This window comes from Aquila chrysaetos, chromosome Z (genome assembly GCF_900496995.4).
Source record: "Aquila chrysaetos chrysaetos chromosome Z, bAquChr1.4, whole genome shotgun sequence".
In the NCBI taxonomy this organism is placed as follows: Eukaryota; Metazoa; Chordata; class Aves; order Accipitriformes; family Accipitridae; genus Aquila; species Aquila chrysaetos.
The window spans coordinates 78,660,198-78,683,716 of NC_044030.1; the positions used below are offsets into that span (position 1 = coordinate 78,660,198).

At 39.8% G+C, this 23,519-nt stretch overlaps 1 protein-coding gene across 6 annotated transcripts in view; it reads left to right on the forward strand.

Moving 5' to 3' along the window:
* Positions 1–23,519, forward strand: part of KIAA1328 (KIAA1328 ortholog) — a 190,781-nt gene that overhangs the window by 157,981 nt on the left and 9,281 nt on the right. The gene's annotated exons all lie outside the window — the stretch shown is intronic.

The following is a 23,519-nucleotide window of genomic DNA, read 5'->3' on the forward strand; positions in this document are numbered from 1 at the left end:
TGAATTTAAGAACAGTTAGGTAAATTAAGGGATTGAGTGATAGTCTGGGATTTCAGCATTAAGCCTATGTTTTCTTGTTGCTGTTTTAAATCAGAGCTTTAATGCTAGCTGAATGCATTGTCTTGGAGTGAAGTTTCTTGTAGCCATTAAAATAAGTGATTTAGAAGTTCCTGCAATATGAATACTATATTCATGCTATATTATTATCTGTTAGACTACAGTGGCCTGTTGGAGCTTTTATAAACAGATTGTATTGTGTAAATTTGTGTTTAGGGACATTTTAAAAACAAAACTATTTACCCAATTGCCCAGCACATCTCAGGTGAATGTGTATTCAGGGACATTTAAACAAATTAATATCTGATGTAAAATATAATGTGCAGAGTTGTATACTTAATAATGCACACTGGAATAGTCTAGAGTAGATCTGTTATGCTGAGTGTTAGGAAATACGACAGTGATGAGATGTAAGCTTTTGTGTTACTTATGCGATAGTTGCCTTTCAGATCTGTGCATGTTGGGTGCTTAAATATGGTTCTGCTCTTAAGACGATACTATGAAGTTCCTTCTTCTGTAAAGCCTAAGCAGGCACTGCCAAAGAAATAGATTTATTTTTTTTTTCCCCTTAGGATCAGACACCATTCAAGATTCAAAAGGAGGACGAGGAGGAGAAAACTTTCATTCCAGATCTAACTTAGGAACATTTGAAGGGATTAAAAGTGTGTTTGGAGTGGGGTGGTGAGTTAGGTGTTGAACGTGGTAGGAGATGCAAGTTTTGCCTACTCCCTGAGAAAGCCAGCAGCACAAAAAGTCCAATATAGTTCCATAAGCAAGTGGTAAAACCAGATGTTGGCAAATTAATCTCTCTTATTCACAGTGTAGGTTGTTAATTGTTCTCTCTGCTGGCTGTCGATATAATGTGAAATTTTCATTCCCCATTCAAGATGGAAAAAGTTGTGGCTGAAAATGTTAACATTTGCATTTTTATTTGTTGATTTATTTAAAGGACAGCCTCTCTTACAGCAATCCATCACTCAGTGACACCCCAAATATGAATAATGTATTGTAGACTTGCGGTTACAATGTGTAATAAGTGCCAGAGACAGTAGAAGAATGTTAACCATGTTGCAAATGTAATATTTATCGACTCATAGTTTATTGCTTTCGAGGTTCAATAATACTGACCATAGGACATTAATATCACTTATCTTGATTTTGGTTGGGCACCTCTGTATGTAGAAATAACCCATCTATCTCATACTTACAAAATAAATGTGAATTTTACAGCACTTTGTAAGAAGTGCATTGTAGGTCTCTTTGCTTAGTGCCCACAATTCTCCTTTTCTGCCTTCTCATTTGCTTATATCTGACATTGATCCCACTCCAATTGCCTGACCCGAATGGTGAGAGGCTTTATTTGCTGACTGCATTATGATCTCGTGCCTCTGATGATGTTTGGACCAGGTCTTTCTTCCTGTTAAAGACCAGTATTAAAAGAAACGGTTAGATAGTTTTCTAGTGCTTCTGTCTGAAAAGATGATGGCTGAGAGGCTAAAACAGTGATAACTTCTCTTTTGGAAAGACATGCATAGCAAATATAAATCATCTCTCTTTTAGAGGATCATGGGTATCAGAAATAGAAGTGTTTAATTAGGTCAACAGTTGTTACAGAGATGGCATTTATTTACAGAGAAAATTTTAATCAATGAATAGAATACATTAGAGCAATTTTGGAAGATTAGGGTTTAAAAATCAGTGATTTTGAGAACCTAAATTTTCTTGATAATCTGCATAAGAAAAAAATTTGCAGTAAGGCTATACTACAGTAGCAAATCAGTCAGTAGTAATAATTCCTATCTTCAGTACTTGCTCCAGAGTTTTCCTTCAGAAACTGATACAGACTGGGCAAACACTACTCCTTACCTATGCTGTTTGGTTATGACCACTAAAAGCTTTGAAGTCTCAGGGGTGAAATGCAGATGTGAACCCAGGACTGGGATCAAAACCAAATTTAACAATGGGAGATTTCAAGCTTGTGTTGAAATCAGATTTCACCTGTGAAGCCTGGCTCTTGGGAAACTTGGAATTGGGTTCAGCCATGAAAATGATAAGCCTTGATTCTATTTCGTGTTGTAGACATGAAGTAAATTTTGAAATTACTGTATTTACATTACATTTTAAATTAATGTATTTACATTTGTATTCTGTATTTACATCTGAGGTTATCAAATTTAAGACATCAGCTTCTTTTTCTTTACTGTGTGTAACAGGAACACCTATTTGTGTCAAAGCAGCCTACCTAATATCTGCTTAGCGATAACAGTTTTGGTGTGTCCATTGCTGACAATGAAAATCATATTGGGAAATTCTGACTTGCAGTGCAAAAGGATTAATGTTAATTACCAACTGTTGGCTGTAATTGTCACCCTCATTAAAATGCAGAATTATGTATTTCTTAGTTATAAATAACCTTTCTAATTGTACTTGATGTATGCCAGTTTAATCAAAAAGTACACTTGCAAACAGGCAGATATTTGCATTAATCTAGCATTGGATCTTTGAGTCTTTTTTGATCATCTTTTATTCCAAAGTTGACTAGTTGGGGGAGGTCTATTACAGCTACATATCCTTTACACATTTTTTTATTCAGCTCTGTGGATCTGACAGGATTTTGTATTAAAATGAGGGAAAATGTCTTCTGGGAACATTCAGTGCAACAGAAAACGTGTCAGTTTTGAAGTAGTTGGCAAGGTTTCTATCATTCAGTGGTATGACAATAACTTGATTGTAGTTTGAAAGTAATAGTAAGCAAAGGAAAATAGAGTACAAATCATATTATGAAGCTGACTTAACTCTTTACGTCTGCTTCTCACCATCATTTCCATTGTTATATTAATCACTTTTTTACATTCCCACTTCCCTGTGCTTTTGCAGTTTCTCAAATATCACGTTAAATCTTAAATGAATGTTGATTCATTGGATGTGATTCCTGTTTGCACTTGTAATCACAGCAATGAAAACTTAGTTTCAAAACAATTTTTTTGAGAAAATAGTTTTTTAAAAAATATTTTCAGGTTCCTTCTGTGCTTTACTCCTTTGTCAAAAAATCTGATTTGTCTGTCTTTTCTTCCTCCACTGACACTCTTGAGTGCTCTGCATTGTAGCTTTGAAACATTATCTTGGAATTACTGTGATGACAATTTCTACAGAGCTTAGCAAATTAATACCAGTCTTGGTTCCTCTCTTCTTGGTTCTCTAAGGAACTGTTCTGCATGATTCTCGTCCTAGCACTGTAGTCACTTCTCTGCTTCTTCTCTTTCAGAGGAGTTTCAGGGTGTTTTGGTTTGATTTTTTTTTTTTTTTTTGAGATGGGGTGAGTTGATTAATAATATATACAGAATAATCACAACTTACTTTAAGGAGCCATTCTCCCAAAAGATGGCTCTGTCATACTTCCACCATGTTGCTTATGTGTTAATATATTCCAGTTTTTCTCTCTTCTTCGCCTGCCTGGACTTTTCAGGCTGTCAACTCTTCAGGGCAGGATCCTGGCACAGTACAGCTCCGTGCTTGGTTAGTCCATATAATAATGATTAACTGTGATGCTAGTACAGTTAGGGTGGAATTCATCTTGCTTATCTTGAGACAACTGAACTAGTTACCCTCAGCTCCTTTTATAGTCGATGACTTATTTTAGGATCAGCTAAATCACCGTTTGGTGATACCTGTCGTCCTGTGGGCTGTAAAATAAGCCTGGAGTAACGTGCACTGACACCTTATCCCTCTTGTAATGAATATGTGGAACTAAAAATAAGTTGTTTGTCATTCATATTTTGATTATGGATTGGGGGCAAATGCAGGGTTAACCTATGTGCTGCATGGTCAGTGCCTTGATTATTAACACAGTTTTAATGCTCACATTGTAAATCAAAGGGCTTAGGTACCGAACGCTCTGGGAGAGGGAGTAGATATGTATGATTGTGAACATACAGCATTTCCTCAGTAGAACATGAGCTTGTGATGTGGTAATGTGTTTAATGAAATTGTGGTGATGGAAGGCTGGGAAGGCTGGAAGTTTGACTGCTTTGGAGAATCGTTTTTAGAAGTGACATGAAGTGGTGACACCCTGTAACTCAAACATAGGTCACCAGGATACTACAGTGTTTCTGAGGTCTGAGCAGGGCCTTGCACCAGTCATGTCCCATCTCTGCTAGTCAAACATACTGTACATCAGGGGATGGTCTCAGCAGACAGACACAGCTCTGTCTTCTCAATTATATCCAGCTGATGAGTTGCCTACTTACAAAAGAAATTCTTGCCTCTCTGTCACTTAAGGACATTAACCAGCACTTTATGCTATTTGATTTGCCCCATTTCCAGTTTTTAATGTACTTTTTTTTCCTTCATGGTATTCTAATTCTCCACCTCAGTAAAGACCTCCAGCTTTTGTTTTTACTACCATGAATAGCATAGTATCAGCAGCCAATGTCGTCTCATTATTTGTCCTTTCTGTAGGCCACTTATGAATGCATTAAAGAGTTCAGGCCCTAACAGATTTCTGTGAGGCTCCACTGGTGACCTCCCTGGCTACTTTATAGCAGACCAATTTTAATGTCTTCTCTTTATTTCCTGCCTTTTAACCAGTTATCTTTCAATTAATGGATTTTCCTCTTAGTTTATGGCAACTTTTAAGTCTTTGGTGATAGATTTGCTGGAAAGTTTTTGGAACTCCAGATAGACTATATAGACTGTATTTTCCTTTTTCAGATGCATAATAATTCTACAAATCTCGTAGAGGTCCCTAGTGAATTAAGACTTAATATAAAGACTCTGCCAATATGTCAAGTTTATCGATCCTTTATTATAGTTTCTGTCAATCTTCTTGTTCTAAACATCAGACCTCTTCATTTGCAGGGTTCTGCATCATTCCAGATCACTTTAAAAAAACCCATTTGCCCCAAAACTGAGGCAGTTTTAGGCAATTAGTTATGTGCTACAGTTAATACTCCACCTGTTTCATACCTGAGCTCCTTCAGAAGTTTGAGTGAGTACCAGCTGATCCCAGCAATTTATTATTATTCATGCATGTTGATGTGTTCTGTAATGTATTTATATGAGACTTCGACTTGAGACAGGTCTTCTACCATGTCCTCTGTGGCTTCAGAAACTTCCTAAGTTCCTGCATGGTGAATATCTGTCAGCTCATTGAGCTTTTCTGCTATGGCCTTATCATCCTTACGTGCTCTTTTATAACTTTATCTCCTCTTGGCTTTCACAGATACTCAGACTTCCTACTTTTTATATATTTAAAGTGGGATTTGTTATTAGACCTTACGCTTTTAACAGGATAACCTGTAGTCTTTGGCTGGAATTTATTGTGGGGTTTGGTTTTGTGGGGATTTTTTTGGTTGTGGTTGTTTTTTTGTTTTGTTTTGTGTTTTTTTTTCTTGAACTATCTTTGCTATTTTCTTCATTTGGACCTGACTGGACATAACTGTCTCCTTTACTGTTCCACTTAACTGGTATGACTCCATTTCATCCTTCTGAAGTCTTTTTCCATAGATTGTGTGTCCTTTTTTGGAGGTCTAGTATGACTATTACACAAATGTGAGCCATTTGCAAACATTTTTGCCCTTTTAACTGCCCCTTTAAAAATTTTTTTAACAAACTTTCTCATTTTTATATTGTTTTCACTTCTGAAATGAAAGACTGCTGTAGCGAATTTTTGCTCCATAGACATGTTGAATCTAAGAAATGTGTGTTGTTCCTCTTTGGTCGTCACATCTGAGCAGTGCAATGGACTGTTCCCGGATGTGATAGAGATTTTGTGGAATGAACAGCACAACAGACTAGGACTCTTCAGCTTGGAAAAGAGGTGGGTAAGTTTAGGATACTATTAAAAGTTCATAAAATCAAAAGTGACATGCAGAAAATGAGTAGGGAATTTTATTGTCTTGTCTACTGGAGAAGCTGGTGGTCATCAGATAGAATTGTGAGATGGCACATTCAGAGCGTGCAACATTTAGATAAAGACCAGAGGTCCAGTTAGCTGATATCCTGACTTCTTATTGTTATTATGTTCTTAACTCCACATACTCCAAGATTGTCATTGTAGTTTTCTCTAACTTATACAGCGTTTTAGATAAAGTAATCCATAATATATGGATTATAATAATGATTTTTAAACAACTACAGGTTCATCTCTTCATGTCCTTGTTAAGACATTTCTGATGTGGAAAACCACAGAATCTGGGTTTAAGTCTCAGTCTCATAATGTTGCATATGGGAATTAGTTCAATAGGACATAGTAACAGAACATTCGGGCCCTGATTTTTCCTGGGTAGGGTAACGAAACAACCAAGGTATTTTCCACATTTGGGTAGGGAAAGTCACGGCAGTGTATCAGTGAAAAGAATATTGTACTGTCAAATACGTTTTTGTTTTGTTAGGCTTTCCAGCATTACTTATGGGAACCCTGAATCATGTAACATACCTTCTAGATTTCTGATACAGGTTTGAAGGAAACAAAGAGGTGATGGTGTAGTCCCAGGTTACAGTTCTTTGTTCAAGCTGAGTGCACCAATTTTTACTGTAGATGTGACTTTTTTCTCTTCCTAGACCAGATTTCCTTTTCAAAAACCCATGCTGTTGAACATTGTTAAGTTTGGCTTTGTGATGGGCTGTGACTAGAGCACTAAAGTTATCTCCTCAACATTTAGATAATCTTAAAGGAAAACAGTATCTTGGGTTTTTTTCACCATTTATTTTATTGTAGATACTGATTATTTTTAGCATTTAAATTTCTCAGTGAAATGTGCTTCTAGCTCCCAGGTAATTTGGGGTCATGCATGATAATTTTGATCTGTTCTGTGTTGTTTATGAGGTGGTACTTCATTTATGGCTTTCTGGGGGAAAAAAAAAAAAAAAAAGAAAAAAAAGTTAAATTACTTCCTTTAGTCTGAATGTGTTGGGAGGGAAATAATTTGAAAACATAATGAAAAATTAAACCTTTTGCTGAAAATAATATTGTATCTTTGTTTTCTGCGCTGTACAAAGTTAGTTCTGTCTGTTTTAGTAGTGGTGCCTTAAGTGTTCTTTTTCTCCTTTGGTTCTTCCCACCCGTAAGTTTTAAAGGATTTTGTTTTGATACATGCAGCTGGAGAACATGGCGAAAATGATCTAGCTGAAGATGTCCTGTCTTATTGCAGGGGGTTGGACTAGATGACCTTTAAAGGTCTCTTCCAACTCAAACTATTCTATGATTCTATGGAAAAAATTGCTTTTAAAGTTCTTTTTTCTGTAAAAAACAACCAAAAACATTCTAGAGTACTAACATATAATTTATGTATTTAAAATCTTTTAAAGGAGATTCTTAAAGCTTCTAACACCATTTGTACTTTTAACTTTCATTTTTGCTTCATCTGCATTGAATCATCTTTTACTACTTAAAACAGAAATTGAGCTTATTGAAACATTTCAGTTCTGATTATTTTTTAATAAAGATGAAGAAGTCTAACCTAATGAAATCACTGAAATGAAATGAGAAAAATTTTAAAAAATTAATAAGCTGAAGACTTGAAGATTTTATTAAGTCACATTTGGCTGTATGTTTCTCTGTGTGTACCGTCTTGGATCAGTAGAGTGAGAAACATGCCTTGTAAGGAACAACCTTTGCACTGTTAGACTGACTTTTTCTGTTACATTTCCAGAAGGGTTACCTGAAACATATTACCAGTAGTTCTTGTGTGTGTTAACTTCTGTGCCTCTGATCACAAAACTGTGGTTTGAGATGAGCAGTAGTACTGAATTCAGATTTTCCATCCCCGCCCTGTAGTTCAGACCTATAAATATATTTTGTAGAATGCGTGCATGTCTGTCAGTCCATCAGGTATCTGTGAAACATCATAATGTACAAGCAGCTTTATGACTTATGAGTTTGCAGACTTTTTCATACTCTTAGAAATAAAATGGTTCTTGTTCTGTGCAGATTATCTCATAATTCAGTGTTGCACAGTGCAGGTATATTTGTAGTATAAAGGGTGCTGTTTGTAACTTGCTTTGCAAGACTCAAGTCTGATATGGCATGTTCTTGTGATAGTGTCTGTGCCCCTGTACGTGGATCTGCCCAGAATTTCTCAAGCTCCACTCTTGTTCCAATGACCTTGTCCTTGCTGAGGAGCCTGTGTTCTTCCAGCACTGCCTTTTCTTTTTACTGTAACAGGTGAAGCAATTCCTAGAAGGACTTCAGCAGTGCTCCAGCTGCTGCTCCTCCCAGCTTCTGCTTGACTCTGTTAATTGCTCTGTGCATCCCTGTTCTTATCCATATGCTTGGAATTTGGAACCTGCATATCTACGTCGTTCGTAGCCAACAAACTGATCTAATAAGAGAGATGTCCTCTCCCTACCGCTTCCTTGCCAAGTTCAAACCTCTTTCAGTCTTCTTTTTCCTATCTCCTAATGGTATCTCAGCATCTAGATTTCTAGATGTGAAAGAAAAGTCTGCTTTCTTAACTCAGCCTGCAGTGACAGCTAGATATTACTGTGATGAGCATCTTAAGGAATGTCTAGATCACTAGAATGTATAGGGCTATTGTAATTATCCATACAATTTTCTTGCTTTAGGTCCTTCTGTTTTGTTACGAACTTCTTAGTAGCAGACTATTTCTACCAGTGCACAAACCGTAACATCACATGACATTGACTTTACTCAAACCAGAAGATTTTTGTGCCAAGGTTGTAACAGTGTATCATTACTTCATTGTATCTGTGTGAAAATTTTAATTTCACGCCCTGCGGACTTCACTTGTTCTGTGCACTCTGCTGGTGTTCTTGCATAGAAGGGTAAGTCCCTGGGTCACATTCATTTTGTAGTGTGGGTTTTGGGTTTTTTTTAAGTAAGAGTTCTGTTTCCTTTGAGAGATCTTGCTGTAGAGTTAGCTAGGGATTTCTGCCAGAAAAATATTTGCAAGCTTAAAGTGAAGACACTAAAATATTTTTACTAAGTTTCTTACAGTGTGGCTATGACCATCTTATTCAAAAAGAAAAAAATGTGTAGGGGCTGTGTGCTACACTATGATATTTTTGTACATGAATAAATGCAAGTAATTTGATAAAGTATGTGGGGAAAAGGGAAACCCTTGTTTAAGTGTGTCATCAGGTTTCCCATACATCGTGGTTTTAATGAGTTGCAAACCTTCCTGAGCAGAAGGCCTTGGCTAATGTTCGGATTGGTTTATGGAGCTTCCTGGTTTGCAGGCATTGGCATTTTAAGCTTCCCCAGATGCACCATGCCTGTACTGTATGGGTAAGTCAGAGTCCGGTCCTTGCTGGTCAGTCCTTGCCCTTTTGTCATATGCTGTCTGTGAGGTTTAATGTGTTGATGAAGAGAAATAACCCACTATGAAGTCACAGAATAGCTGAAGTTGAAAGGCACCTCTGGAGATCATCTATTCCAAGCCCCTGAACCCAGGGTCAGCTAGAGCAGGCTGCTCAGAACTGTGTCGGGTTAGGTTTTGAATATCTCCAAGGATGGAGACTCCACAATCTCCCTGGGCAACCTGTGCCAGTGTTCAACCACCTACATATTAAGAAAGCTTTTTTTTTACTTCCATTTGAATGGAATTTATTGTATTTCAGTTTGTGCCCATTACCTCTTGTCATTTCACTGGGCACCACTGAAAAGAGCCCGACTCCGTCTTCTTTCCCCCCTAATCAAGTATGTACACACATGGATAAGATCACCCTGAGCTGCCTTTGCTTCAGGCTGAACAGTCCCAGCTGTCAGATTTTCCTTGCATGTCAGATACTTCAATTCCTTAATCATCTTTGTTGCCCTTCACTGGACTCCCTTGAGTCTGTCCGTGTCTCTGTTGTACTGGAGAATCCAGCACTGGACACAGCACTCAGCTATGTCCCACCAGGGCTGAGTTGAGAGGAAGGATCACCTCCCTCGACCTGCTGGCACTGCTGGCTTTTGCTGGCTTCTGTTCAGTTTTTTTGTTTGCCAGGACAGCAAGTGTCCAGGTCCTTCTCTGCAAAGCTGCTTTCCAGCCAGTCAAACCTGGCTTGTGCTGGTATCTGGGGTTATTCCTCCCCAAGTGCAGGACTCTACATTTCCCATTGTTGAATGTTGTAAGATTCTTGTGGGTCCATTTCTCCTGCCTCTTGAGGTCCCTCTCTGTACACTTTCTGGCCCCTCCCAGCCTAGAATATATTCAGAAGAATATGGCAATGAGAGGCTTATCATCTGTCTCTTGAGCCATTAAATACCCTGCCTTATTTTGTAGTGTATCAATGACCTTATGTAGTTTCTAACAGAAACGTGGACTGTCTGCAGGTATGGTTATCGAAAAGTAATCCTGCAGAGCCCGAGATCATCTTTGCTAGTTACTGCTGGGAATGAACAAACTCAAATTTCACTTCCCTGCCCATCTGTTCAGCAACCAAAAGTAGGTAATTTATCTCAGTGGGACACCTACCACCTGTGTAAAGTTTTTGAAAGAGGTTGTTAGCGTGCGATGACTATAGCCAAGGGACACCAGGCCTGAGTGCCTTGTACTCCGTCCTTTACTGCTGTTTTTTTCTGTAGGACGCCTTCTAACTTGGTACTTGCACAGCGTCACGCCTATTCAGTGCCTGTGTCCCTATGAAGCTTACAACAACTCTACTGCTTTGCCACATGGCATGCTCTTGTGCCAACTGCGTGCCACTCCTCGGCAGTCGCCCCTTTTTGACGTGCTAAACCAGGCACCACCAACGTGCTGTATTTTTTATAGCTACTGTTTTATCTCAGTGGCTTGTCTTGAATTATGTATCCTCATCTTTGATGTATGAAATCTCAGCTGATTTAAAGATTACCCCAGAGAGTTCAGCACACCTGGAAATGAATAGAGCAACAGATAGTCCCAGCCCTTCCACAGCAAGTACCGAATAGGAAGTTTTACAGCAGTTGGGTACTGGAATACAATTTTTATGAGAACATTGTTTCTTCACGTATGGTCTGCACCCAAGCAATCAATACATTGGGATGCCAAGTATTTGAGCTCAGTTGCAGCATTTGTTCTCAGGCAAGTTGGAGTGAATAAGTTTAAATAAAGAGATGGTGAATAGGGAGGTCATGGGCTCTTCTGTTAAGGGGTAGGTACCAAGGGTTTCACTAGGTAAGGTACCTGAAGTTGTGTGCGCCTCTCACTGAGGAGTGAGTAGAACAGAGCAAGTGAATGCAAATCTGGCTGAAAAGCAGTTGCTATCTGATGTGAGGCTTCTGAGTACATTGTGAAGGAAAAAGAAGCAACTGAGCATAAACTACATATATAATGTCAGCAAGATACAGAATCCCAAGGCATATAAAGCTTAAGCGCTCTATCCTATGAAGCATACTTCAGTTTCTTCAGTGGGTGTTGTGGTCACTCTGTTCCCTGCAGAAATCAGACTTCAGGCAACTGCAAGATCCTATTCACCTCTCTTATGCTAGCATAGCTGGCATAAAAGATGATGCCAGTTACTATGTAATTAGCATTAACAAAGTGATACCAATTAAAAGCTGAGAGCAACAAGCAGAGCTCAAGTTTGTGGTACAGTCTGGCCAGAAAAATGGGCTTTTTGCCAGGCAAAGTATGTCCATTCTCTGTATTTTGACTGTTACTATATCTTAAATTTAAATGCCTTGTGATTTCTAGGCAGTTTCAACCTATTAGCTCCCCACCACATCATCCTGTAAAACATCCTTTTCTGTCCTAACTCTCCTGGTATGCTCCCAGCTCATGAACAGAGAACAGCAAAGCATTGTTTTTTTCCTAATAAATGTTCTTTTTAAAGTCAAGCATCTGACTGAACACTTTCTTCTCATGACTTGGTTACTTCTTCCCTTTCTCTTTTTCTCCCTGTTCCCTACCAAGGGATGGCTAGCACAAGCACAGGGGCTATCATCATGGCCTTGCTGTTCCAAGGATCAGGAGCTGGGAGATGTTTGCATTTACCTCTGGAGTGTAATTCTGACTGATGGGTTCTTACCAGGTTTGCCAAGTCCATCCATCCAATTGTCTATTTCTGTTTCGAAGACCAAGCAACCATAAAGTTGAAACTGTGTTGTATTTTTGGAATCTGAAATTTCAGACAATGCATTTATGAATTATTTATGGGGAATGTGTTTTCAGTAATGTGCAGCATAAAATGGAATGAATGCGTATCCATACTTGCCCTGAACTCTCCAAAGTGCATGCTAATAAACAGAATGATAACCTATCATCACTTTTGCCCTGTAAGATTTGCAGTGCAAGCACTTTTTTATGTGGTTTAATTCAAGTCAGTTTGTCAACTTAAAGCTCTAGTGTTTTGTTTTAAAGTACAACTTGGTGAGTGATTTTCTATTACTTAAAGAAATCTAGCTGCTTTTTCCCCGTATTTCAACCAGAGTTAGTGTCTGTAAATTTTTCTCATCATGCTGGCATAGAGCCATGCTAAATTATGCTTTAATTCACAATTAGAAGGAAGTGGCAACTGCGCAGAGCAGCAAACCTTTCATTTAAAATGGCCATTATACAAGATCATGATTCTACAGAATGATTAAGATATTGAAGAATAATTAAGATATCTTTAGGTTTTTGGCCATTTAGAAGTGCTGGGCTTATTTAATTTTTTTTAAACCTCCCTGAAACAGCTTTTTTTGTAATGACAGTAATACAGGACTCTATAATATCACAACTTGGTGTTTACTGGTATCTGAATTGTCTACTGGTAACTTGTTTTCACTGATATAGCTGACAGGGCACAGATAATTAAGAAACAGAAGAATTTGAGTGCTAGATTTGGCTGTTAAACACTCTATGCCACAGCAGAAGAAATTAAGCTGACAAGCAGGAGCAGAAGGATTGTACAGATCCAAAGGAAGAGCTGGTATTTAGGTACAGCAATTGGCTGTATGTAAAATATTTCACCAGGATAGGAAAAAAAAAAAAGAAAAGAAAACGGTAAAATAAATAATTTCCAAGCATTCACTGAAGCATCTCATTTCCAGGTGTACAATAGTGAGCTTGCAATACTTATTCACCCCAACACAACAAATGGTAGCATGCAGGGAAGAAATCCAGCCCCGGTGAAACAGTGGCAGAACTTCCGTTGGCTTCCGTAGGATCACAATTCCACCCCTATATATACTTAAAACTACTGTAGTCTGATTTTGCTCCTCTGCTCAATGAGGTTTTAAATCTTGCAGAGCTAGTAGCAGTTCTTGCCACAATGGTTAGAAAGTCAATGAAAGCTCACAGTTCAGTAACTAAATGACAAGGTAAGAAACTTTGGAATCATAAAATGGTTATAAGTGCTTGACCTAAAACTATGCAGATCTCCCAGTGACTGTACAATTGAAGCAAAAAGTTGATTTATTATCTGGCAGGCTGGGAATTTGGACTGAGCTTGTGAAAAGAGACAGATTGCTAATCCATGTAAATAGTGATGGCTTTGCAAGCTGTATGTGGTGGGTTTTTTTTCCCTTAAGCTGCCATGCTCCTTAAAATTGTTTTGTACATATTTAGTACCCACAAAGTTCAGGCAGTGTACAGGGTGTAAGGTAGTCCCAGATTTGCTGAAAGCACACTAGGAAAAAGAGGTAATGTGGAAAAGAAATCAAAACTAAGGGGCAACAATGAAACCAGCAGAGAGGAGGTGCAGAATTGCAGTGTGACTTACATATGCAATGCTTTATCAGAGGCTTTAGTACATTGTAAAAGCAAAAGACAATTTTAAAGGTGATTCATTGAATTAGAGTTTGCTTTGAGGGGAAAGATGCTTGGGGACAAACTTGTAAGGGCAAAAAAATCAAGAAGAAAGGCTGTTAAGGCGGGAGAAGTAGAGGGATGAGGTGTGGCAGAAAAGATGATGACAGCTTAGTTTTGGCCCAGAACAATAAAGGGTGAAGATCTTGCTGAAGATACGCTGTGATGACAGAGTGCTTAAAGGGAATAAAAGCTAAGCATGCTCTGAAGTGCAAAGTTATTATGTAATATCACAGCAGAATCAGGGCTCCAGGTGCTGTACGTATACTGACGTTCATTTTCTGATCTGAAGAGCTTTCAGACTTGATGAGACAGAAATGGGTGTGGGAGGGGAGAGGACAATACAAACAGAGTGATTGCAGAGGTGGTTGTTAAACTCCATGGTAGTTCCGTGGTTCTGTAATTTCTTTCTTGTATACTAAAACTTCACTCTAAGTTTTTCTTCTGTCGCTGGCAGATCTGATTTAAAAGGTTTCTTTACTTCCCAGCACTCGTGTCTTTTTTCATCCTCCCCCTTCCAGAATTATTGCAACCTCAGTTCTGCCAATTCAGCTGCCTGCAGACATAGCTTAAAGGAAACAATCTGGGGCTTTTTGTGTTGTTTTTTAGCTACTGAAAGCACACAGAGACAAAAACAATGAAGAAGCCCTTTCAGTTGTATTTGACAGCTTGGTAACATGGCAGCAGGGTCTGAGTGAAAGTCTGATGAGGAAATAATAGAAAAGGCTGAGTTACCAGGAGCAAAGAGGTAGGCTAACTGAGGATTGGGAGTATTGAGACGGGAGTGCGGAAAGGTGAGGAAAGCAGGTGTTGGTCTCTGACTACTGGGTAAGTGAAAATGGCCTGTTTGTGTAGCAAGGAGGAATGAGAACAGCTGTAACTGTTTTTTCAGTAATGACAGCTGGTTGGATGCTATCATAGGTGAAGCCAGGGTGAAAACTGAGGCAGAAAAGTCTCTTTATCAGCCCTGCCTTAGGGCACAACTTTTTTGAGATGCTGTTGCTGGATCTGATGTCCTTAGTGCACTGGCTCTGCTTGGTATGCAAAAGATCAGGGGCAAAGCAGCAGTGCTTAGCCCCTTTCAAGACTAAGTCCTGTTTAGCTCTTTACTACTGTTTATCATACTGGGGAGGGAGGGTTGTCCCATAACACTGCCAAGCACAGCTCATTTCAGTTAGCAAAGGTGTGATGTTCTTACTCAGTTCTGCTGCTTCTCTCCAAATTCTCCTGTGCAAAGGCTGTAATCTCTGATATCATTTTCCACAAGATTTAGTGATAATTGTTAGTAACCCCAGAAAACAAGGCATTGAGTTCATTGGTGTTGTAGGTCTTGCAGTATACAGGGATGTGTTGCAGTGCAGCGTATCAATACATACACGAGAGAGGGACCTGAGGAGCGATGAAGCGCCAGCAAAAAGGCAGTTGTCATCTGAGTCGGCACAGACAAGTGTTGCATGAGTGCTGGAGGGAGCTGATCTCCTCTCTGTTTCTGTGAAACCCCGCTAGGGGAATATGGTGCTCATTTCTGGGTGATGGCTTACTGGAAAGATATTGTCAAAGATCAGAGGAGAGTGGCAAAATCTGTTGCTATGCTAGAGGTATTGATTTATGAAGGAAGATTAAAATATGTGAGGCTCAGATAAATGTTGACTGAGACTGGAGCAGAAGGGAGAAATGTAATATTCTTCAAATACCTAAGGAGTATTTGCACCAAAAAAGGAGGTGGGTTTCTCAGTACCGTGCCAGATCCTCAGCTATAACTAATAGGGTGAAGCTGGGAGAAAGAAAATCCTCCTTGTTTATCTCTAGTTGACGATCAGAAACACATTCATGTTTTTGACACATACCTTTTCCTCCTACCAAAATCCAAAGCAGAAATCCATGGAACATTCGTGGCACTTTCCGTGCTATTCTGTTCTCCTTAATTGTATGTTATATCTTTCCCACTGACTTCAACTTATCTATTTAGACTGTGTGCTATTTTGGAGAGAGGATAGCTCTAACAAGGGGTAGTAGAGTTGGTCCCCCTGATCCTGATCAAGGCCCTTTAGGTTATACTGTAGCCTATAAATAAATAATAATGGTAATGATAGTGTGAGATGTATTTGGCTGTGGAATGGCTTCCTAAGGAGAATAGCGAGAGGCTGATTTTTAGCAGCAAATATGAGGAAGCATGCTGTAGGGAACAGTTCTCCGTCAGCAGGGAGATGGCTGGATGATCTAATAAGTCTTTTCCTTCTCTAGGTTATGATTCTGTGAATACCACCTCAGAGAGTTCTCTAAAAGTCTCTGATACTGTAAGCCCTCTATTATGTGGGTGTGGGTTTTACAGCACTCCGGGAGGCTCTTGCTGAGGACACTGTGTAAATATATTCTGTTTTACGTTGTGTGATGTATTTTAAATAAAAAGCTCAGATCTTTTTTTAATTGCTTTGAAATATTCTGCAGTCTGATCTTTTACTTTAAGAATTAAGAAACTTTGAGATGCCTTTGGAAAATACAGACCAGTTATAGGCAAGAAATACGCCCCAACCTGGAGTTGGTTTAAATACATATATAACACTGTTGAATTTGCCTCCTCCTCCTGTAACCCACAGTGAAGTGTCTCCTCTGAGTCCCCACCTGCATGAATGTAAGATGGGAATCTCAGGCTAACTGGCACCCTCCCTTTGTCTTTGATTTTCAATTTAATCTTGTTCATTTTCTTGATGTTTCAGCCTCAAGAATTGTGCTTCTCTTTGTTCTTTTTTTTTTTTGTTTTGGCATCTTGAAAGTCAGTACATGGGAATATCCCCTGAGGGTGTGTTTTGGTCACTGAAGATGCAGTTCACACAGGAAAGGCAAGGCCCACTATCCTGACTTGTACCCTTTCAGGGAATGACTGCAAAGTCAGCTTCTCTTTCTCAGCTTTCATTTCCTATCAAACCAGTCTCTAATGTTCATTGGCATGTTCATCTCAGGCTTGCTGGGCCAAATAGCATGCTGGTTAAAACCTGGCTTATACAGCAGGGAGGGAAAGAAGAGAATCTGAGACATCAGCTCAGACCTGTGGAACCTGAACCCAGAAATCTGGCAACACAAAGAAGATCCAGTGGTCATAATGTATTTGGATTTTCAAAAGGCCTTTGCCAAGGTTCCACACCAAAGGTTGTTAAAGAAATTAAGTTTCTGCAGGACTGGAGGAAAAGTCCTTCTATGGATTTACTGCTGATTAAATGATAGCAGGCAAAGGGACTTAATGTTCACTTTTCACGATGCAGAAGAGTCAGCAGTGGAGTCCCCCAGGAACCCACTGGACTGGTTCTTTATCAGTGACCTGGAGAAAGAAGTGAACAGCAAAATCTCTTGGGTGACCTAATAAGTTTGTGGATGAGACCAAGTTCTTTCAGATAGTCGAATGCCATGTCAATAGCAAGAAACTCCAAAAAAGGCATCAAAACTGAGTGGACAAAGATGTAGTTTACCTAGGGAAGAGTCACCAACACCATGCCTATGTGATATTGAACTCAGAGCAGGTGATTAGGATTTGTGAAGTTCAAAGCTTCCTAGAGATTCACAAAAGCTTGTGGATACACAAGCCTTGGTGTACTCATGTTTTGATTTGGATGTGTACTTTTGGTCTTTGCCTTTCAAGAAAGATGTAATGGAAGCTAGAAAAGGTGCACAGGACAATAACTTTGATCAAGGAGATGAAGCAGCTGCCATACAAGGAGAAACCAAAAAGCTATGACTTTGGATAGGAAAAGACTGAATGAGAAAATGACCAGGGTTTGCAAAATCATGAAGGTGGTGGGTAAGTTGAATGTGGAACTTTTTTTCACCAGATCCCACCACATGAGAGAGACTAACTACAGTCAATCCTTAAAAAGCACTTGATGGCACTAGCAGGATATCTGATTAAAACAGGAAACAAAGTATGTCTTTCAATAGCAGTGAAGTTCCTGAGCTTGCTGTCACAGGACGTTGTGGAAGCAGCAGGTTGAAAAACGAATTAGACAAATGTATGGACAACAGGCTGGTACATGGATGTTGAAAGGACAAGCCATGGAGATACCTCTAGCATCCCTGATGCAACAATTGTGGATGCAATAATAAAGATGGTGGAGAGTGGGTAGGACTCTTTAATTTGGGTAGAGTTCTGCCTTTCACCCACAGAGCCTGCATTAACTTGGGGGTGAGTGATCAATCATCACAGCTGGTTTTTCCAGATAACCTCAGGTTATATCACTGGTGTGGTGTCTTCAGGTCTGGGGTAGTTCGACTGCTGAGGCCACTTCTTATCTGCATCTGTTTTTTCTCTGGTTTTGTTTGCCCTGTCTGTTTCAGTCAAATAGGGATTTGATATTTGCTTTATAATAACAATAAGCTCAGTTTCATTTTCTGTAAAATGGGTCTGCTCCCTACCCCTTGAATGTGTTTTTAGCTGTATTTAACATTTCTAAAGTGCTTGGAGGCAGGCGGTGTTCTGTGAATACAAAATAATGTTAGGCTTTGTACTTAGGCACAATACCGTACCGTAATTCAAAGGCTAGTCATGTAACATTAGTAAATCACTTTGAACTTTTTGTTAAAACTATAAGCAATAGTATAAAAAGAAACTTTTTTATTTCCTCTGGTATATACAGTTAAATAAAGTAAGCCTATACAGCTACTAATCTCCAAAACCCTATTGCCAGTGTACAGTGTTGAAATGCCATCACCTTGCAGAACAGACATTCTGGGTGTTTTGTAGACATTTATGGTCAAAGAATAAATTTTCAGAGACTGTAAATGAAAAGATATCTCTGAACATAGTGATCAAATAATATCTGGCACTGCTTGTTTAAAGAAATATACATATATCTTACTGCCAGAGTATTTATTACTCTAATAAGTTTAGTTATTTTGCCTCATGGGGAAATTCCTGCTTCTCCAAATATCAAACTTGTTTGGGGTTGTGCTGTTTCTTCAGGAAGGAACAAATGATATTATTAGTTAAATGGGACTGCACAATATGAAAATACAATAACATGGTTTAAAAATTGAACAGGGTGTAAGAAATATATTTTACCAGCAGTGGAACATAGGGAAACATTAAAAATTCAATGACATATCCCAGATGTCTAAATAAGTAAATAAACAAACATCACTGTTCATCCGATTGATGAAAGGATGCTCTGTGGTTACCTTCAAGAGCACCATTCTGTCTAATACCCTATGCAGTAATGAGTTCTGTGCATCACTTTTGCATCATCTGACCATTTTTTAGCTACTGAACATTGTGGGACTGTCTGAACTCTGAGTGCCCAGCAAGTTTTATTAGACAGAATACCAAGTGGTTTCAGGTGATTTCTCAGCAACTGTCCTGGGAATAAGTGGTCTTATGGTTCCCAGAGCAACAGCCACATTTGCGTGTTTGTCATAAAAATGTGAGATCCTTCCTTCCCATTCAATTTGGAAACACAGTGCAAAGTTAGATGCACCTGTAGATGTTCAGAGAGTGGTATTCCTGCTGCACAGGCAGTGAAACAGAAATAGTGTGGAAGGAAGGATTTGGCTCTGTGCCAGCTTGTGTTTATTTTTGTACTAGTTTCCTCTGTAAAACATGAGTGTTTAATGAGCTGTTCTGAATCATAATGTTTTATGATGTTTCCTGTTACCTTAGTGATGGACTACAAAACTCTTTTACATTAAGAGTTTGTAAACTCTACTAGATACTTATTTAATTAGGAGCGTGTTTTGGGTTTGTGTGGTGGGGTTTTGGTAGCAGTGGAGGGGCCACAGGGGTGGCTCCTGTGAGAAGGTGCCAGAAGCTTCCCCGGCTCCAAGTTGGACCTGCCTCTGGCCCAGGATGAGCCCATCAGTGACGGTGGTAGCAACTCTGGGAGAACAGATTTAAGAAGGGGAACCTGTGGTGAGTGAGGGGATTGGAATGTGAGAGGAACCCCTGTGCGGACCCCGAGGTCAGTGAGGAAGGAGGGGAGGAGGAGCGGGGAGGAGGGGATGCCCCCGCAGCCCGTGGTGAGACCAGGCGGCAGGCTGTCCCCCCCCAGTCCACGGAGGGGAGCAGGGGAGCAGATGCCCACCTGCAGCCCGGGGAGAGAGGAGCCCACGCCGGAGCAGGGCGATGGATGCCCCCCAAGATGGCCGGAACTCCATGGGAAAGCCCGCGCTGGAGCAGGCTGTGCCTGAAGGACTGCAGCTTGTGGAAGGGACCCACGCTGGAGCAGTTCATGAATAACTGCAGCCCGTGGGAAAAACTCACACTGGAGAAGTTCATGGAGGACTGTCTCCCATGGGAGGGACCCCACGCTGGAGCAGGGGACGGGTGAGGAGTCCTCCCCCTGAGGAGGAAGGAGCGGCAGAGACAAGGTGTGATGAACTGACCCCAACCCCCATTCCCCGTCCCCCTGCGAGGCTGGTGGGGAGAAGGGAGAGAAATTGGTAGTGGAGTTGAGCTGGGAAAGGAGGGAGGGGTGGGGGAAAGGTGTTCTAAGGTTTGGGTTTACTTCCCATTATCCTTGTTTTGTTTTGATGGGTAGGAAATTAAATTGATTTGCTTTTTCCCCAAGTTAAGTCTGTTTTTTGCCCATGACCATAATTGGTGAGTGATCCCTCCCTGTCCTTGTCTCAACCCACAAGCTTTTTGTTGTATTTTTTCCCTGTCCCACCAGGGACAGGTAGGAGTGAGCTAGTGGCTTCATGGTACTCTGTTGCCAGCTGGGCTTAAACCACAACAGAACCAATGCTGAAAGCTTGTAATAAAATTTCCAAAAGCCCTTTAGTGGCTTAGGAGCCAATTTTCCAGCAATCTGTGTTAATTGTACGGAGGAGATTAAGGGAGTACTGTCACAGCTCTGTGCAATGCCTGACCAGGATGGATTTAGCTGCCTAGGTCACAGTTCTGCACTGACCCAGCTATACTGGCTTGATCCTGGTGGTACCTACTTCTCATGTAGTTTGGACATCTCCATGCTGCTCTCTGAGCCTTATTTGGAGGTTTACCTTCTACATTAAAAGCAAAGTTCAAATTTCTTCATTGAAAGAAGAGCTTCAAAGCTTACTTGGTCTGTTCTCTCTACTCCCATCTCTGTCCTCTTGAGTGTGGCCCTGCCTTCCTCATGCTTTGTACACTAATTCTTTGTGTTCCCTCTCCTGGTGGAATTTTTGGAGACTTTATGATGAGGTTACTTTCACCAAACTTTAGCTGTCTACATGGTTAGACTGCTAATCCAATCTTGTAGACTTTACAAATTTTCTTCTTCCATGATGAAACATGCAGACTTTCAAGCTCATGAAAGTTAGATTAAAAAATATACGTGGGGAAGGTGTCAAAACCAGGCTTAGAAAAGAGATTGTTTTACAGTCTGTTGCAGAGGTGCTCATTGACTTTCCAGCACATTGGCAAATATACCAAAAAGGTGAAGACAGACTGAATTATCACTATCCATAAAGGGACAGTTGTCCACCTCATTTTCCTTCTGTTGAGAGGGCAAAACCCATCAAAGAAAATGTGTGTAAGCATCTAGCACTGATGAGACGTTTGATTGCTTGGTTGAACATCTATACATGAAGAATTTCTGTATATGGCTTAATGTACAGTGCTGGTACTTCTGCAGAACATTTGGGATTTTTTTCTCATTGGGAAGCATGAACAATATGAAGGCACCCTTGGCTGTTAATTTGCATTAAAAGAACGTTCAGTATTCACAAGCCAAGTTTGCCAGATCAGTTTTCCTGTTTGAAATGTTCTGACTCTTGGGTGCCTGATCCTGCAGCTTTGACTTCACTGAAGCCATTAAGTGTCATATTAATAATAATAATAATGAAGCCTGTTTTTACTTATGCATTTATTCAGATTGTGCAAGGAATACATACCCTAGTTTTAGAGAAAGTTGCATTTCAGGATTTGAGCATTCTGACTGTGTCTCTTTAAATATTCGGATACAAATAAATGGTGAGAAAATTGTCTTTACGAGTTTCAAACCATTCTAGGTCTACTCTGTTGCCTCCAGCCAGATGCTGTCTGATGTTGCCTAGACAAACCAGGGCAAACCATTATCATGGGATTAAACACTAAATACCCGCAAGGAGCATTCTCTTTATCAGATCGTGCTCTGTTAGCAGAGTTCATTCACTTTATTGCATATATAACTGTGGTGTCAAATAGACTGATTTACAACACCTGGTCTTTTACATAATCTTTGCTATTTGCTGCACTTGTAATCTGCCAAATCATTTAGCCTTCCTGATAGCAGAAATGCTGTAAAACTTAGATAAACTTGCAGAAGAAATGAACTCGAAGGTACAGCTGAAATCTAGGGCCTGCACATTTGCTGTAAATGCACTGGCTGGTTTGGTTTCCCCCTACCTAATCTGTGATTGAATGTGGCTGCTGGAGAAATTGAAATTTTTTGATACCACTACAGTCAGAGGAGATAAGCATTTGTATGCTAGACTAGATTAATCTAAAAAGAAGTTTTAGGTGTGGCTAATGAAACCACTGTATGTGTTAACTGGGTTTCTTTGGGGTTCAAAGTATCTGTGTATATCTATATCGAGTCTAGTCTAAAACTTTCTCTGCGTGAGAAGTCTAATATAGCTATGTGCTAGTTCTCACTATCAGTGCGGCTTATTCCGTCTTACGTTGGATATTTCTTTAAGGAGTCTCAGTTTTTAGAGGGTACTTTCTGAATGCTAATACAAACAACAAACCCCCCTAAAATGGTCTTGCTTGGCTACCCAAAACCCCAGTGTCCTTCTGAAATTTTTGGTTAGGGTAACCGTAAGGCATCATATTTGTGTAGGCTTAGGCACTTACATGGTCCAATTGAAACAAAACTAAAGCTGTATTTTTTGTTTTGAGTCACTCATTTTTGGCTCTTAGGGGTGATTTAAACAGACAGATAATAGTAAGACACGTAGACAAGCTTAAAATGTGAAAAAGAAATTTGAAAAATGGGTTTCTGAATGGGTGAAATGCAAGCTAGTACATCCGAAGGAAAATAAAACAATCTATAGACAGTCAAATAGAGGAGAGAGCCCTCTGAGGCAGTAATGTCAAGTCAGACTGTGTTAGAAATGATGGCAACCATCAGATCGGAAGAAACAATAAAAACTGAAGGAAATGAAAGAGCTGACTTTTCCAAGCAGTCATAGCATAACTCCAATGGTTGCCATTAACATCAGTATTAACACATCAGTACCACAGTTAACTTCTTTGAGCTGAGGAAGTATTTCTGTGTCTCAGACATAACTATGAGTTACCTTGTCATGGTCAGTTTTCTGATGATGGTTTTCCGGTTAGGACATAACACTCACTGCTGGAGCTAATGAAGGATATTTTGCATGGTGTTGCTGGTTTAGGGAAGGAAGTCTTTTTACCTGATGCTGCAGCTGCTTGATGCTATTGGATGGCACAAGTGTTAGTCTGCCTCTGCACGATACATTGGATGCTGTATCGTGCTGCTAATCTTTCACATCAGTAAACTGTCGTGAATATTTGTACTTAAGAATTTTTCATCCCATCTGAGTTGAGAAACCTGCCCCAGCTGTCTGACTTAGTTGCTTAGTCTTCCTAAGCTCCCACTGTCTGGAATGGAAAAACAGAGGATTTTCCACCAGTACTCAAAGCAGGAAAAAGCTTGAGATGTTTCCTCACGCTATGGATTAACTCCTCCTGCTTACGAGACAGGGACCCTATGGAAACCAAAGAGCTACAGTGATACCTTAGGTTGGGTGCTGTGAATAATATTCTGTGCATGTAAG